Raw genomic sequence first — 17,005 nt, 5'->3', positions numbered from 1 at the left:
CAAGCTGGTAGTCAGGCCTGTATGTTGGCCTCATTTTATCTTTTGAGTCCAGGCTCTGTAGCTTAACTGGTGGTGCTCTCTTTGTTTGTCTTTTTTTGGGGAGGGGGAGGGCATTTGGAGGGGGTGCAGCTGATCAGGTTCTGCAGTGAAGCTTAGTGGCATTTTATTCTGCAGAGAGCCATTGGCGTTCCTGCTCTTGGGTGCTGTTATGTGTCACTCTTGCCATCCCTAATTATAATGCCGCTGGGCCTCGCACTGTGAAGTTTCCAGTAGCCTGGGAGTGCAGGCCCACACCTTGGGCGGCGACACAAGCCTGCCAAAGATGTGACCAGGGAGGAGGTGTGGAGTCCTTAATATAGCCCTGGGCCCCAGGTTTCTTTCATCTCTGAAGTCAGTCAGCCTTTTCCTGTTGCCTCTGGAGTTCTTGAACTGGTGTGGCTAGGCTGGGCCGGGCCAGCACCCCTGGCAGCACACTTTGCTAGTAAACAAGGCAGCTTTGGGCAGCGAGTTCCCGGCCATTTCTGGACCACAGATGTGCCAGGGGTATCTTCTGACACCCTACAAGGTCCTTCCGTCCCCAAACCAAGCCATTCCCTCAATACCCCCCTTCTTAGACCTTAAAGAGATCCCCAAGTTTACCAAGTCCCCACGACTGGATGCTCTCTCCTTCCTACCCCAGAATTCCAAGGAAGGACCTTGCAAACTCCTCCCAAACTTTGTTCGTGAAAAATCTATGTTCTTAAGTTTGGGGGGACTGTACTTCCCGTAATACATTTTATAATCAGGTTTGCAGCCCCACTGGCAGCAAAGTCTTGCTTATTTCTTATTTGCACTTTGACTAGATACAGGTTTGTGGAGGGGTTCTTTCTTGAGGGGTGATAAGAAGAAAACAGGAAGTTCTTCTGAATTTGGAACCTATCTATAAAAATAACCTTTTGATTGATAGATTTGAGTAGGGTTGTAGATAGCTTTCTTTTTTTTAGAGTAGGGGAATGTGGTCAAATGTTCCTTCAGAGCATTTTCACGTTACCTATCCTGTAAGCCACTGCCATCTGCTTTAAAATTTTTTTTTATTTTTTCATTTTAAATCCTCAAAGACAAAGGGACCTGGAAGCTCAGACCTGTCCTGCCACATTCCTGAGTAATTTGGTTTTGATTAACCCTAGGAGAAAAGTTGGTTTCTCCTAGCGACCAAGGGGATCAAAGCACCAAGAGGGGCAGTTCTCATACACGCAGTCCCCCCCCCCCCCCCCCGCCAACTCCCCCTCCCCGGCCTTTTCACCCTCCCCCCTCTTTAGAAAGCCTGAGTAGGAGTTATTTCCACTTTCTGACTCTCAGAGAACTGGAAGTGTATCATCGAGCTTTGGATGGACAGACTGGGGAGAAATAGCTCCCCCCCATTTCTTTCTTCCTAAACTCCTTTTCCCCCCACAAAGCTGCAAAGCGCATTCCTGTGCTAATCCTGCCGCTGGAGGAATGCAAATGGCTGTAATTGTGTGCCCCAGGATGGGCCTTCCGCATCTGTGCAGCTTTTCTTCTCTGAGGAGGTGGCCAAAAAGTTCATTTACATGGAGAAATGAGACTGGCCCGGGATCCCTCCTGGTAGGACGGATACTGTCTGAGAGGAAAGGGGCCGTGTCTGTGTGTTCTCTGCCCCTTGCTCCCCCTTCCCTTCTTCACATACTTTACAGTGTGTGTGTATGTGTGGGGGTGGGTACCAGCATCCTGCTGGGCATGTTTTATAGGAAGAGCAGTTAAAAGGGAGAAGTCTGCTCTCCATAGTGAGAAATTCAGCCGGAGGAGGAGGCAAGCCAGCCTTGTAATGGGCAATCCTTGAACCAAATCACAATAAACAACTTTTTATTATTTTTTTTTCAAAGCAAAAAGATCGGCCTCAGACGTAATTGATAACATTTTGAAAGAGGGCGTGTCACTTCACTGGCCTTGTCCAGCTTCTAATGCACAGCTGACTTTCTTCCTCCTCCTCCCCTACTCCGCCACCCCTTAATCCATTGCCAAATTGCAAGTATAAACGATTTGATTTGGATACTAAGATTTTTCAGCACAATTAGAAGTATCACTTGGGAGTCAGAACGTTGTAGCTTTAGGGGGGATGTTCAGAATAGACGAGAAAATTCTTAGTTCTAGTCAGGAACACTGAACTGCTGGCTTAGTCTGAAGTTGAAAGCCAGACTGAAGTTTTAGAGTAGTCCTGTCCAATAGAAATACAGTACAGGAGTCACGTACATAATTTAAAAGTTTCTAGTATCCACATTAAAAAAAAGAAACTGGTGAAATGAATTTTATTTATATTTTCTGTAGCCCAGTATATCTGAAATGTTATCATTTTAACATGTAATCAATATGAAGAAAACTATCAATGAGACATTTTGCATCCTCAAAAAAAAAAAAAAACAAAACACGTGTATTTTATATTTGCAGCCTTCTCTCATTTTGGACCAGCCCCCTTTCATTGGCTTAGTAGCCCTGAGGGCCTAGTGGCTGACTATCAGACAAGGCAGAGCTGGCATTTCAGGATGCTGCCCTGGGCTCTTCTGAGACATTATATTGATGGAGCTGAGTCACCTCCTGTCTCTTGTGACTGGCTGCCTCCATTTACTGGGGTGCTGCCTTCATTTACTGGTGTTCAGGGGGTACAGGTTGCATCTGCACACGGTTTCCTCTGTAAAAGTCACCCAAGTCTGCTGACATCCTCATGGGATTGTTAGGAGGCAGAATGTGTGATGCTGCCATGCAAACCTTTCATAAACTGTTTCTTGGTTCGCAGGTGGCCGGTGGAGGTACCCACCTGGCTCTGAAGGCCATTCCAAACAAGGAATGGCAGCAGTGGCAGCAAGGTGGTCCTAGCCCCAGAGAGAGGGCAGGACAGCTTGCAACTGTGTGAGTTCTGGTGTGTTGATTGCAGCAGCCTTGTTGTTTCCCGCGTCACTCCCTCTCTGTTTGTGCCCTCAGCATAGCAGGGCTGCAGGGAGCTTCTGGAAGCCATCTAGTTCACTCTGTCCATGGCGGCTTACTAGTCAGTGGCAGGACAGGGGATCTTGGACTTGTGCGTAGTCATTGCGTTCTCCTCTCGGTCATCAATCACACAGGCTTCCTGGGTTGGTTGGCCTGGGCCCACGTGGCTTGTGGCTTTAGAGGGGCCTGTTTTTGGGGGGCTCCTCTGCTGCCCACGTACTGCTATTGACCTGGTCCCCAATCCCAACAAGAGACCCCCCTCTTCTTCTTCCCCTGGTTTTATTCAGATTTCTGATTTCTCACATTACCTTTTTCTTTTCTTCCTTTTGGCCGTAACGCAGCATGTTGGTCTTAATTCCCCAACCAGGGATCAAACCCATGCTCCCTGCATTGAAAACGCAGTCCTAACCACTGGACTGCCAGAGAAGTCCCTCTCACATTATCTAAATGCCACACTGTGGAGAGCCCTCTTTCAGTGTCCAGGGCCAGTGGGCCTCTCTGGTTGGAGGCAGAGAAAGGGAGAGGCAGAGAGTGATAAGGAAAAATCAGAAACAGCCTTGCACGTGAGGATAAGGGAAGGGATATGATAGCGGCAAGGAGTCCCAGCCTAGACTCATTTTTGTTTTTTTAAAGGCTGGTCATATTTTTCTTTTGTTTGCTTCTGAAGGGACTTCTCAAAGTGAGATAAGTCCGACTAACAGTACAGACAGCTCTGATGAGTAGAATAGCAAGGATGGCTGTCATCCGGCTTCTGCAGGCGGAGAGCAGCTGGGAACCCTGTCCCACCGAGGGGAGGAAGCATCTCCTTGCTGAGCAGTGGCTGAGCGCCGGGGTTTCCTCACTATTGATCTCAGCATTCCTCAGTAGATGTTTGCGTGTGATAAGGACCCTCTCCCTTTGCCATCGCTGTGTCCAGGGCGCCCAGCCAGCCCCGGCCCATCCCTGGGCCTCCAGTGGGATTTGTGCCCTTGGTAAGCTGAGAGGCGAGTGTGAGTTTGGGGTTTTAGGGAAGGGGGGTATCTAATTCCTTCAATGGGCCGACCTCCTGTGCAGGCAGGGGGAAAAAAAAAAAAAACTGTGAAAGTGTGAGGTTGAGTGGCCGCGGCGCCGGCCTCTGCTGGGGCTGGAGGAGCGCAGCTGTCTGACCCCGGGTGAAAAGTTCAAATCTGCATTTAAAAGGAGTGCCAGGACCCTCCCCCCCCCCGCCCCTTCCCCCCAGTCAAGTTGGAACTGTAGGAGTTTAGAGGATATGGTCAGGCCCTGCCCTGGGACATTAAACAGCTCCTGGTTCCCTTCAGTCACAGCCCGATGATGTGGGGACTCTGGGGCGGGGGTCTCTTCTGAGGTGTCATTCTTGGATACCAGTGATGTTGAGGGACCCTACCCGCCCACCCCAGGTGCCTGGAGGAGAGGAAAGTTTCTCCCTCTGTCTGGTGCTGGGTGTTTAAGCCCTTTCCCCAGGTACTCTTGTCCAGGCCTTTCCTTTTTCGACCTCGTTCCTCCAAGGCCACTGTGGGTGGTGTGGAGGCCCAGGCCGGCCTGGTTGGGCCTGGGACAAGGCCCCTTCTCCAGTGAAGGGGCTCTGCTCCCCGTCTTGGTCTTGTGGCTTAAAAATGCTCTGCTGGGCCCCAACTGGGACAGGTCTGCAGCCTGCTCCTCTGTGCCCACTGGCATTCCTGAACCAAGGGCGCCCTGTGCTCTTCTGGAAGCTTCTGTGGCCTCTGTGGGTGCAATCCTGATGGGCTGCGTGGGATCAAGGAAGGTGCCAGCTTGCCAGTGGGGAGAAGCAGGAGTGGGGTGGGGAAGGGGAGCCCGGCCCCTGATGGCAGAAGTGCCAGCAGCAGCCGTCTTCCCTCTCCCTCCCCTTGCCCTGCTACCCCGCTCAGAAGGGGGTCTGGCCGTGGCCCTGCCCGGAAACCCGTCCGCTCGGGCCCTGATTTGTTTACTTGAGCATTAGGTGAATGTAAACAGTTCATCCTCTCCGATTTTATATCCCTAAAGGCTCTGAGTGTGAATACAAATGGGTATTAGGCCCCTGTGGTTTCAGTGGCAGTCCCCACCCCTTCTCTTGCTAACTAGCAGGTCTTTAACCCGCCCAGGGGAAGATAAGGTTCTCTGCAAGCCCCAGGGCTTCGGTGACTCCTTTCTCTTTTTCCTTTGGTTTTGAATGCTGAGGCTTAAAGAGTGGTGTTGGGAGGCCTCCATCCCTAGGACTGAACGTGGATGAGAGCAGAGAGCATGGCTTCTGTTAAGGGGAAGCCTGGTTATTTTGATCTCTCATTTGGGGAGGAAGAGACATTTTCTGTTCCTGTTGCTTTGTCAAATGCACTGTGAATCTTGACTATTTGGTCAAGTTAATACTTTCTCACAAATCAGGTGGCACCATATACCTTTGCTTCATCCTTCCTGAATCTTTTTTTTTTCCCCACAGTGTAGTTGGACATTCCTGCCGGTAAGAAGGGTGGTCTCTGGGGAAGGGTCTCTCAGGTCAGTTTCACACATCTTGTTTTCTCCCGTAATAAGGTCAGACATATTTTTTTTTTCTTCAAGGGATCATGTGAACTCCTGAGGGTCATGCCACGTTACTTCACCCACAAGGTTCTAGAACACACCTTCTGTTAGAGAGCACCCTCACATCCCCACTCCCAACTCCTCCCACTCCTCTCCCCTCCCCCTACCCCATCTCCTTCCAGTAAGGAGCTCCCTTCTTTGCAACCAGAGGGCATTGTGACCTGAAGGAGCAGTCACCCGCCACCTCCACCCCTGCGCCACACATTTGCGTTCTGGTTCATGCGTTCAAGGCCGGGGCAGTTCTGTTGTGGTGGCTCTGAGTCCAGTCACGCCATCACAGGGGCATTTTAATTAGCAGGGCCTTAGTCATTAGTGAGTTATTGTTTTTGTCTGGAAACACTTAAGTACTGTTTACTCGATGTCTCAACGAAATGCAAAACAGCAATTAAGCAGAAATTTGTTGTATAAGGCAGGAACCAAAATGGATTGTCAAAAGCAGGTCGTGGGTCCTCCAAACCAAGTCAAGTCACTCTTCCCTTCGGCCTCCTGATAACTGGAGTGCAGCAAGTCCTCTCTCTCTCCAAGACCTGTCCTCCACCCCCAGGGTTATCTGATCGAAATACTCACAAACTTCCTTTGAGTCTTCCTGCATCCTGCCTTCACTGATGTGGATGGTTAGGTTTGGTGAAGTGTTAATGTTTACTTTCTTCTTCCTTGGTCTTTCCACTACCTGGATATTTCAAAACCCTTTCCAATGAAGATTAATTATTCATGAAAACTTGCATATCCTTGTCGGTGGTTGCTGGAACTTGAGTCTCTTTTCTTTATGCTTCTGAGACCAAGTGCTATGGTTAGTTTGATCGGTACTTCATGAGCCCTGGAGAGGATTGGGATGCTAGGATAGATGTCCCTTTTACTTAAAATCTTTTCTATGGATTGGTGGGAAAGAAGCTAAAGTGAAGAATTCTGGCTAAGGCAGACCTGGAGAAGCACCAGAATGTGAAGAAAACAGAGGTGCATGTAAATTGCCCACAACTTGAATGGGAAACATTGACCCCAAAGGAAGGAGTAGCTCCTAGCTGAGACTAATAAACAAATGGCATCTGCTTTGGTAGGGTTCTAGCCCCTCAGAACCCAAGGTTCATGGAAAATGGAATCATGTGAGAAGGCTGAGGGGGCTGTTAGGGGGTCAGGTTAACTCTGAGTCACATTGTACCGGCTTCCATTCCAGAAGACAGGTTGATGTAAAAACTCTTGGTACCAAGTTCATGATCGGGAACCCCATTTTCTAACTGCTCAGATGCTTGTCTTGTTGCTCCCTCTCTCTCTCTTTTTTTCTTCTTTTCCCTTCAAACAGTATCTTCTGACTTCCAGATTTCTGATAAATTGATAAGAGGCATTGCGTGAGTCAATAGAGCTGTAGACACTTTGCCAATATAACCCTGGCTCTATTGATCTGCCAGTAAATTAAAGTCTTACTTAGAGGCTGCCGATATTTCTAATCTCCTGCCTCACCAATTACATCCTCCCAGCTACCTGGAAAGGGGACTTGAGCCTTTGAACCTTTATTTGTTGTTGTTGTGAGTAGGCCGCTATCCTTCCATGAGCCTGGGGGCCTTTGCCTGCCTAGCCAGGTAGGAGAAGGGGGAGCGCAGAGGAAAATGAGCCAACTTGACTCCTTGCCTGGGATCGGTTTTCGTCCTCTAAGGTTCATTAGTAAACATTTCTGGAAAACAGATTCCATCATGGTGGTCACAAACATCTTATCCACAAGCCTGCAGGTCACTCTTACCCTTGACTTTTCCTGGAGTTTGGAGGTAGAAAAAGTTGAGAGTAGCTGCCATCGGCTGTCTCCCTGGCATGTTTCATGGCTCTCTCTCACTTGGGGGAGAAAGAAATGCTGACAGCTTTTCTCTTGCCCTGGGAGAGAAGGAGAGTTAGGATCAAAAGCTGGATTATTAGTGTTTATCACTTAAAAAAAAAATGCCCAAGAGTTTGGAAAAGGAGAATAGAGGACGGGTGCCCAAAATAGGAATGGCTGGGGGCCTGCATATGTGCTTGCTGCTTTTTTTCGGGTTTTGTTCCGGAGCCATTTTATGTTCTCATTGGAGCAGAGGCCCCGGGGGAGAGAGAATTCCCTTCTTTGTCCTTTCTCACTCTTGCCCACGGTGTCCCCTCTGCCACTCCCCTCTCTGCCTTCTCACGCACTCATTTGAAGTCGAGTAACAATAACAAGGGCTTCAAGATGTCACCCTGGAATCGTGGGGCTCGTCGAGTTCCCTTCCTGGGTGCCCACTTTCCGCAATGGTGGTGGTTACAGATAAGCTCTTTCAAGTCCCGTTGATGTGGTTGGCTTTGGGAAGAAATCTCCAGATAAATGCTGTGTTCTCTCTAATACTCCAGAGCAGAAAATCAAGGATAATTCCTCCTTGTCCAACACACACCCCTCCTATGTTTCTACCCGGAGCAGCACTCAAAAAATTTTTAATGACAAATCCAGTCCCGGAGTCTCATCTCTTCCCCAGCATTCAGCAGGAGGATGCGTTAGGACTTGCCCAGTCCCCCTTTAGGAGAAAGAACGGCTCAGACCCTGGGACCTGGGGATCTTCCCTCTGCCTTCCTCCTCTGTTTACCTCTTGCGTGGAAGAGCCGAGCGCTGAGCTAGGGACCGGGAGTGTGGGAAGCTCGCCAGAACGGTCCACCAGCTGGCCGAGTTAGGGGCAGCTGGAAGGTGCGTGTGGGGGCCCAGGATTGCACATGAGGCATTCATGGCCTCACCTTCTGCTAGAGGGTGACAGGCTGGTGGCCTGTCTGGAGTGGCAGAGGGCCCTGCTTCAGGGCTGGCTAGGTCTCCTTGCCCGGCCTGGAGACAATCTCTCCGCGTTCACTTGGCTCCTTTGGGCTGAGAGAGTGAAGAAGATGTTAGACAAGGTTCACCCCAGGAGGTTGGGATTGACTTTCCCCTTTGTTTGGATTGCATTGTATTGTAGGAGGTGTTTAAATCTTGTTCACACCTGTCGAGACTGAGGCCTGGCTTTAGAGAGCGGTTTGTAACAAGACTTCTGTTGTTGTTGCCGAAAAGGTTCCTAGCTCACAACAGAGGAACTTTATTGTAGCAACTTGTTAATGTTCAATTAGGCAAATTCTGGGGCCCCCGGGGCAGTGGAAGGGCGTGCCGGTTCTCCCTGGCTGCCCAGGGCCCCTTGTCAGCTGGGCCGGATGGGGCGGGGGAGGCGCAGTCTTGTCCACCGGCTCCTCCGGGGGCAACAGGTGGGGTCCCGCAAGTCATTCTGAGGTGTCTGAGGTTGACAGCGGGGAATGGAGGAGGTTGATGCCAGCTCTTTGGTGAAACAGTCTTCTCCTGAATCTTGGCACTTGCTGGCTCACCCACCCTTGGGTGCGGTGCCGGCTGTGCACCCTTGCCCAGTTTGCCTGTGGGTTGGGAGGAGAGAGGGAGGACCCCAGACCCGGTGTGTGGCTGCTCCAGCATTAGGCCTGCCCCAGGCAGTGGAACCCTGTTATCTCTTAAGATCAGAGCCTGCCTGGCCACACCTGGGTATGTCTTCTGGCTCTGGTCCTGGCGTGATTCCTCTCGAATGACTGTCTGGCACTTCCATGGGTAGTGTTTTCCAGCTCCTGGTTAGACTGAGGTCTTGACTGTGCAAAGGGAGAAACAGGAAGCTTGTTTCTCCAATGGGAGGTTTCACTCAGAAGCACTTCTGTTCTCATGAACCTGGTGGGCTGGCAGTTGTCTTTTCAGGATGGAGGTGAAGAAGTAAAGGCTTGAAGGGACTGGAGGTGTGCTTTTTAAAAGGGCGAACAGGAGATGCTCAGAGGGGCCCTGCCCCCCACCAACACCCTGGCCCACAGTCAGGGTGCATCTGGGACCCGGCAGCCTGGTGGGAGGTGGGTGTGCCCCCCCACCACGTCAGGGAGTGTCTGTGCTGGCGAGGCCTGGCTGTAAAATATTGGCCCCCGTGGCAGCCTCGCGCCGCGGTGTTGAGCGATGAGGAGTGCGGGGCAGCCGGCAGTGTATTAAACACTAGTTGAGCACAGGAGGGGCAGTATATCACAGGAGAGAGATAAGCAAAGTTCTCTGATAGTGGATCAATAAAGGTTAGTGACATCATATCTCAAAGTGAGGGAACCTGCTTTCTGCACAGCCATTTATCAGATCACAGCCTGGAAGGGCCTTAACCCCTCTCTGGCCGGGTTTCTTCTTCCTGAACACAGAGAGACTGAAACTTCTCCTTGGAGCTGGGTGGGGGGGGCGGCGTGGGGGGCCGGTAGCGCAGGGCTGGTCACTCATCCCAACACTGTATTTAACGACACTGTTAAATGCATGTGTGCTGGTTTTGAAAATAAATGACTTCTGCCATTAGTGTATTACCCCAGCAGTGGCTTGGGCATGCATCTGTGGAAAGTTTCTTAACTTTGAAATTTGTGCAGAAATTCCCAACAAAAGGCAGTGCTTCTATAGAAGTGTGAAGACTTGGCCAGTGTGTTACGGGTGTGCAGCTGTGTTGCTGTTGGAAACCTGGGGGCTGGGTGTTGTGTTTGGTGCTGGAGGGTCTAGCAGTTTCACTGGACAGGATTATTACAGTTTTAATGAGCCTGGGAATGGTGTTGCCCATTCTGTTTGACTGTGTGGTGTTCTAGATACTTCACATCCCCCAGTGGGCTGGGATCGGCAGACTGCAAACATGCCTGCAGGCCACATCTGGCCCAACGCCTGTTTTTGTATGGTCTGCAAGCTAGGCACGGTTTTCACCTTTTAGAATGGTTGGGGGAGTCCAGAGAAGAATGTTGTTTCGTGACATATGAAAATATGCAAAAAATCTTACTTGTGTCCGTAAGATTTTATTGGAAAACAGCTGGGCTTGTTCTTTTACATGTCTGTGGCAGCTCCCATGCTGCAGTGACAAGAGCTGAGTAGTTGCAAACAGACACTGAAAGGCCCCAAAGCCAAAAATATTTACCTGACTTTCCACGGAAAAAAGTTTGCCAACCTCTAGTCTAGCCTCTAAGATCAAACCCACTGGTAACTAGCTGTGTGACCTTAGGTAAGTCACTTAACTTCTCTGTTTCATTTGTCTCTGTAATATAATCGTGTCCCTTACCTACTCCAGGGTGTTCTGAAAGTCAAGATTGATGAGAGATGGATTTGAAAAGTAGCTTGTGTTTGCGTGGTGTTTGTTTTTGAATTAGCAGGCCCTTCAGTAGGTAAATCTATCCAAGACTGCTAGGGCGTGGGGACTTGCCTTGTGGAAACCTAGTGTCTGGCATGATTGTTAGAGCTCGTCTTATCCCCGTGTCATGCTGGGTGAAGTTTGAGTTTCTTTGTCTCTGAAAACTTGAAGACATGCATCTTCCCAGAGTGACCATCTCTTGCTTTGCAAGGGAACATCAATTTTCCTCAGTGACTGCTGAGATTTTTATCCTTAAAGAGTTGGATCACTTTTCTTTCCTGCCCACCAGTGATTTATAGATGCAGAGAGCAGGCCTTTTCCTGTAGGTCTCCGGCTGTTTATCTTTCAGGTTGGGCCTTGACAATATGTGGGCTGGGATGGTCACATCAGCCAGGGCGTTTGGGGGCGAGATGCCAGTTCCAGGGCCCAGGGGTGGTTAGGGGGAGCAGAGGAGGCTGGAGATTCCAGCCCAAAGCTAATGGGCTGGTGTCCAAGTGGAAAGTGTATTTTCATTGAGGAAGTGTAGGTATTAGTGGAGCCTGGATTACTGTGTGATTGTGCTGTCAATACTGCCGTATTGAGTCCGCGAGAGCCCGCACAATACGGGGAAACACTTAGCTCACTACTGCTGCTTATCGAGAAGCCAATAGCAATTTACTTGCTGACACTTGACATCAAATCCATTCCCAGAGGTGGAGCTCCCACAAACTACCACAGAGCTCCCTCCCGTTCCTGGGGCCCTCCCGCCTTGGGGGTCTGCCAGTGTGCTGCCTCTCGGCTTGGGGGGAGAAGACAGGGTGGGCCAGGAGGAAGCAGGGTGGGGGAGCGATGGGAGAGACGTTCCTGTTTAACTTTCAGAGCTGACAAGAGGTTTTCTTCTGCTCCTCATTGCTCTTGTCCACGTCTTCTTTCAACAAGTGCTCAGCAACCCCCCTCTCTTCATTCCTCCCCAGGGTGTGAGCTTTCTACACGTGGGAACTTTCTCCTCCTCTTCTTCACAAAAACATTGATTCCTAAAAATGGATACATGAGGAAATCATATGTGGGAGAAGGCCGAGCAGGGTCTCCAGAAGATGGGCGGGCATCTGGGGAAGATCGGGAGGGTGCTGTGCTGGGGAGCAGAGACACCCCGTGGCACCCGGGGTGAGGAGCAGGGCCTCCCCGTGCCCACGTGCTGGGGGGGGGATGTGTGACTCCAGAGCTTCCGGGATGGGGCACAGCTGAACACGCCGTTCATTCCGCAACTGGTCATCTGCGAGTCTGGAGTCTGCGGAGTGTGCGGCTGCTTGATTTACAGTCTTCACTTGGCCAAGCCACTTAGGTGCCTTCTGACTCTGGACTCTTCTCCCAGGAATCGGCTCACAGATGAGGTTAACTGGATTCTAGGGAGGCAGAACCTAACCACACGAGGATTTGGGGGTGACCAGTCCATGGCTCCCACTGGCCGCTCTGGCCTCGCTGAATACTGGTGCCGCTAAGTTTTGTCTGTGCGTCCCCATGCCTTGGGGCCCAGCCCAGAGATTTTTTTCTTGCGTGTCTTATGTGGGCTTCTCTGCAGCCCCTTCTTGCTGGTCGGGTAAGAGGATAAGATGGTTGGAGATGGCTGTAACCCCATCAGCATCGCTGTGGATGGTGTGGTGGCCATGGGCAGTGGGAGGGAAGGCAACGCGGGGAGGTCCACACCTATGGGGTGTCATGAGGCTCTTGGAGACCAGCCGACAGTTCCCTGGAGTCTGCTGCCCTCACCTGCAAGGTGCTGCCCGTGGGAGAGAGTCCTGCTTCCCTCCTTCCTTGTCCCTCCCACCCCCTCCCTTTCCACGCTCACCCAGCCTCCTCCTTCTTCTGCCGAAGACTTGGGTATTCCATTCACGTCAAGCAAAGCAGAGCAGCGTGGAGGTGAGGTTAGGGGCCTCTGACCGTTTTACCTTCTCTCCAGTGACCTTGATCAGACCCAGCGTCTGATGCTGATCAAGGCAGCCTTTGCCTCTGTGCTTGATGATGCACCATGCTGGGAACAGTGTTCTTTAATTATGATCATGCTTTGTGGTAGGGTAACTCTCTATGAGAAGATGACAGCAATTAAAGGAGGTCATTCTACCCAGTTTACAGATTGGGCAGCAAACACCGGTGTCATAACCCACCCCCACCCTGAGCGTGTCCAGAAATGGACGAGTCACTCAGAGCTCTTTTGCTTTCTGTCACAGTCTAACGTAGATGAGACCCCAGTGCCTTTGGACCAACACCATGGCATATGTTGTCAGAACGACCTTCTCATTGCTCCAGGTTTCGGGACCGGTGTGGGTGGGGGCCAAACAACTCAAAATGCACTGGTGGTGGTTTGAGGTTGTGGACCCGAGCTGTGATTCCACCAGGCTTCCCGACGCTCACTTGCCTAAGCCCCGTTTTCTTTAATACAGAAGGATTGTCTTGAAGGATGCCTTGGGGTCCTTCTCAGGCCAGATTATCATGGGAGAGAGTCCAGAAGGTGCCTAGGCCTGGCTGGGGAGGCAGGAAGTGTTCTCATTAGCACAGTGACATTGCCCCAGCTCTTGGGGGAGGTTGATCTGAATCCGGCTGTTCCTTGGCTGGTGGTCTGGGTGTACTGAACATCAGGCAAGGTCCACGCAGGTAGTCAGGCTAGTTCCTGAGCAGTGTGAAGATGGGGAGGCCTTGGCTTTGTCCAGGATGGGTTTAAGGCTTATAGGATCATGTGGGTGCAGGCTCACATGGCTTTTCGAATTAAGGGTGGGACCTCCCTGCATTCACTTTCCTCTTCAAGGAACTCCCCAAACTCAGCAGCTGTTAGGCTGACACTTGCACTGAAGACCTGTTTCAGGAACATGGGGGCAGTTGTCCCGCTGTGCTTATCTCATTTGAACTGAAGTTTCTGGGACTTGGCCCTTTTCGTCAGCTCATTCTCACAGGCCTTGTCCAGGGCCCCATTTCCTTGTGGCTAAATTCCTACAGGTTCTAAGGAATCTCCAGGCTGCCCCCACTTCTGCCTCTAGGCAGCCTCTGTGCCGGAGATTTCAAAGTTGTGGCCTGTAGGCAAAACCTGGGCTAGAGTTGAGTTGGTTCAGCAATATGGTATTTTAAAAGCAGATATATTTCAACATAAGACTCCAGACTGGAACCTCCTCCTGGAAATAGAGGGGATTTGGCACTTCTTAGGCCTTGAGGACAAAAGCCAGCTAGCGTGGTGACCTCTGCTTTTAGAAGGAGTATGTGCTGTTTAGGTCACCAAGGGTCGGCTCTGTCGCAGGTACACCTGGTGTCTGGCCAACTCGCCCAACTGTGCTTCCGGCTGGTCCTTTTAGGTCTGTGCTTTTAGGGGTCTCTCTGTGGACACACCACTACCACAGCTCTGTTGGTTCTCAAAGGGGCTGACTTTCCCTCCCCCTCATCCCACAGGGCAGAGAAGGCAATGGCAACCCACTCCAGTACTCTTGCCTGGAAAATCCCATGGACGGAGGAGCCTGATAGGCTGCAGTCCATGGGGTCGCGAAGAGCCAGACATGACTGAGTGACTTAGCAGCAGCAGCAGCAGCATCCCACAGGGACATGTGACAGTGTCTGGAGACATTTGGGGTTGTTGCAGCCTGGTGGGAGATGCTCCCAGCAGCTGGTTGAGGGAGGTCAGGGATGTGGCTAAGCCTCCTCCAGTGCACAGGACAGCCCTCCACCCCCATAAAGAATATGCGGAGTGTCAGTAGTGCCAAGGTCAAGAGACCCTGCTCTCTTTCCTTCCTCTCGTTCTCCTGATCAGGGCCTGCAGGTGCTTCATGATGCCCAGCAATTTCCATCTGCCTGCAAGGACTCGGGAGCCTCTGGTGCTCAGCCTTCAGACTCCACTGGAGCTCCCAGAGTCCTGGCTGCCCTCCACACTGCTGCTGCCCCTGGCCTCAGGTTCCTTCCTGCCCCTTGACCTTGTGTCCACTTTTTCATCAAATGTTTGAGGACATCTCGGGTGCCAGGCACTGCTAGGTGCTGGTGCTGCTGCAGTGGGGGAAGGGGAAAAGGGAGCCAGCCTTGTCCTCGTGGAGTTTAATACTCCCTCCACTCTCTCAGTACATGTAATTGGTAAGAAAAATGCAGTGTTTGAAAAGAAGTGAAATGCTACAGAGAAAGAGCCTGGCAGGGGAAGAGGGCGTGACGTGGAGGACAGTGGTTTGCAGGTGAGGAGGGAGACCTGAGAGCAGAGGCTAGAGGGAGTAAGCGATGGGGAGAGCTCTGGGCAGAGGGGAGACTCCGTCAGAAATGTCCAAGGAGCAGCAGGAGGCCCGCATGGTTGGAGCAGACGTGGGAGGGGACAGGGCACGTCCTATAGGCCCGGGAGGTCATGGTGAGGCTCTCCCTTCTGAGCCGGATGGAGGGTAGGAGCACGGAGACCACAGGGAGACAATTGTGGCCGGCGCAATGAGAGGTGGCTCTGGCCAGAGCCCTTGCGGGGCAGGGGTGAGAAGTGGCACTTCGTATGCTGTGACCGCCAGAACGAAGGGAAGTATCACAAGCCGAGTGGCTTACAGAATGCGTTTTTTCACGGTCCCACTGAAGTCTTAGCCAAGGCTCCTTCCTAGCTTCCATCAGGCACTGGCAGTCCTCCGCATTTCTTGGCTTGTAGCTGGATCCCTCCAATTCCTGGGTCTCTGCATGGCCTTCTTCCCTGTGGGTCCTCTCCCACTCTGAGTGCACCAGTCCCTGGATCTGGGATCCACCCTCATCCACTATGACCTCTACTTAGTCATACCCGCAGAGACTCGGTTTCCAAATAAGGTCACATCCCAGGGTTCCGGGTGGACAGGAAGTGCTGAGAGGCGCTGTGAGCACTCACCCTCTGAGTGTGTTTTGAAGGTGGGTGTGGGAACGAGGTGGCTGGAGGGAACGAGGCGACAGTGATGCTTTGGATGGCTGGAAGGATGGCTGTGAGCTTGGCCAGGGCCCCTCCTCAGCGGCATACCTCCTTCCCCCAGGGCCATCAGCCCCACCCATGGGGCTGTGTCTTTCCTCAGCTCTAAGCCCCATGGATGTTTTCCTGAGCTACTACATGTGTACTGGGCATCACTGTTGAGGCCCCTGAGTTAGCCACCCAAATGTTTAATCATTTAATTCTAAATAAATTCTGAATAGAAGGGAGAGGTGCTACATCTGTCTGAGGAAGACTGGAAAGGAATTTAAGCGGCTTCATTTTTCAAAGCCCTGGAGCCCGTGTCCATTCCACTAATCCCCACAGTTGTTCTGTAAGGTATGTAGGGTGGGGACGCGTCATCTTTTTTGGAAAAACTGAGAGGTTAAGTGCCTTAAGAGGATCGCCTAGCAGTTGGTTGAGATCTGCCTTTGAACTCCAATGGGCAGGCAGGGCGTCAAGTGGAAGAGTGTTGGGAGGATGGAGTGGGGGTGGGTCGTGAGGAGATGTTCTCTGCTCTCTGACCCCAGGATGGCTCAGAATCCAGACAGAGGGAGGCCTCAGAAGCAACCACCTGAGTGCACGGTGGGAACTCAGCCCCATGGCTCAGCAGGTAAAGAATTCACCTGCAATACAGAAGGCACAGAAGACATGGGTTTGATGCCTGGGTTGGGATGATCCTCCTGGAGGGAGAAATGGCAACCCACTCCAGAATTCTTGCCTGGAGAACTCTGTAGAGAGAAGAATCCAGCGGGCTACAGTCCATGGGGTCACAGACTCTTACACGACTGAGCACGAGCTCGAGGGAGGGACAGCTTCTCCATAGTGAGCACAGTGTGTGGACAAGAGGGCCCGATGGAGATGTGCTCCCGGCCAGGAGCTATTCCATGGGTGAACCAGACATTCTGTAGGCAGTGCTCATGGCGGGTGCACAGGGGACCCTGGCAGGACAGTGTGTGCACAAAAGCTCTGGTGTTTTGAGGAACCAGGGACTGGATTCTCACTCTGCTGTTACCTAGCTGTGTGACCTTGGGAAGTAACTGGGACTCCCTGGACCTCGGTTTCCTTGTGGGCAAAATAGAATCCATGCTAGTGCCCGCCTCACAGGTGGTCCAGAGAATGAAACAAAGGAAGAACATTTACCATAGTTCCTGACACCCAGCGCTAACAGGCATCAATCAGTATAGTTGTACTTAATGAGTTCTCATATTGTCCCCACTTTAATGAGATAGAGTAAGAAAGAAAAGAACCAATGACCGTGCGTGTGACTCCCTAAGCCTACTCTTAAACTGGTCAATATTTAAGTGGAAAAATGCCTGACACACATAGGGTATTGACGAATCATCGCATGGAACCCAGCACTGGGGGTCTGAACTGATCAGTTCCACCTGAGTTCAGTTTCGATAACTAACAGGCGCAGCCAAAG

The 17,005-nt window shown here is 51.5% G+C and overlaps 1 protein-coding gene and 1 long non-coding RNA gene across 2 annotated transcripts in view; one reads left to right on the top strand and one right to left on the bottom strand.

The window, feature by feature from the left end:
- Positions 1 to 17,005, top strand: part of ZFHX3 (zinc finger homeobox 3) — a 296,214-nt gene that overhangs the window by 9,880 nt on the left and 269,329 nt on the right. The window lies entirely within an intron of this gene.
- Positions 6,488 to 17,005, bottom strand: part of LOC145514580 (uncharacterized) — a 41,804-nt gene continuing 31,286 nt past the window's right edge. The window contains exons 5-6 of the long non-coding RNA XR_014060249.1: positions 7,280 to 7,407; positions 6,488 to 6,865 (exon numbers count right to left, since the gene is read on the bottom strand). This is a non-coding gene — a long non-coding RNA (uncharacterized LOC145514580). The remainder of the gene's footprint in view (positions 6,866 to 7,279; positions 7,408 to 17,005) is intronic.

Source organism: Giraffa tippelskirchi, chromosome 7, assembly GCF_054371585.1.
Source record: "Giraffa tippelskirchi isolate mGirTip1 chromosome 7, T2T-mGirTip1v1.2.pri, whole genome shotgun sequence".
NCBI classification, from domain to species: domain Eukaryota; kingdom Metazoa; phylum Chordata; class Mammalia; order Artiodactyla; family Giraffidae; genus Giraffa; species Giraffa tippelskirchi.
This window is presented reverse-complemented; position numbering and strand designations above follow the sequence as displayed.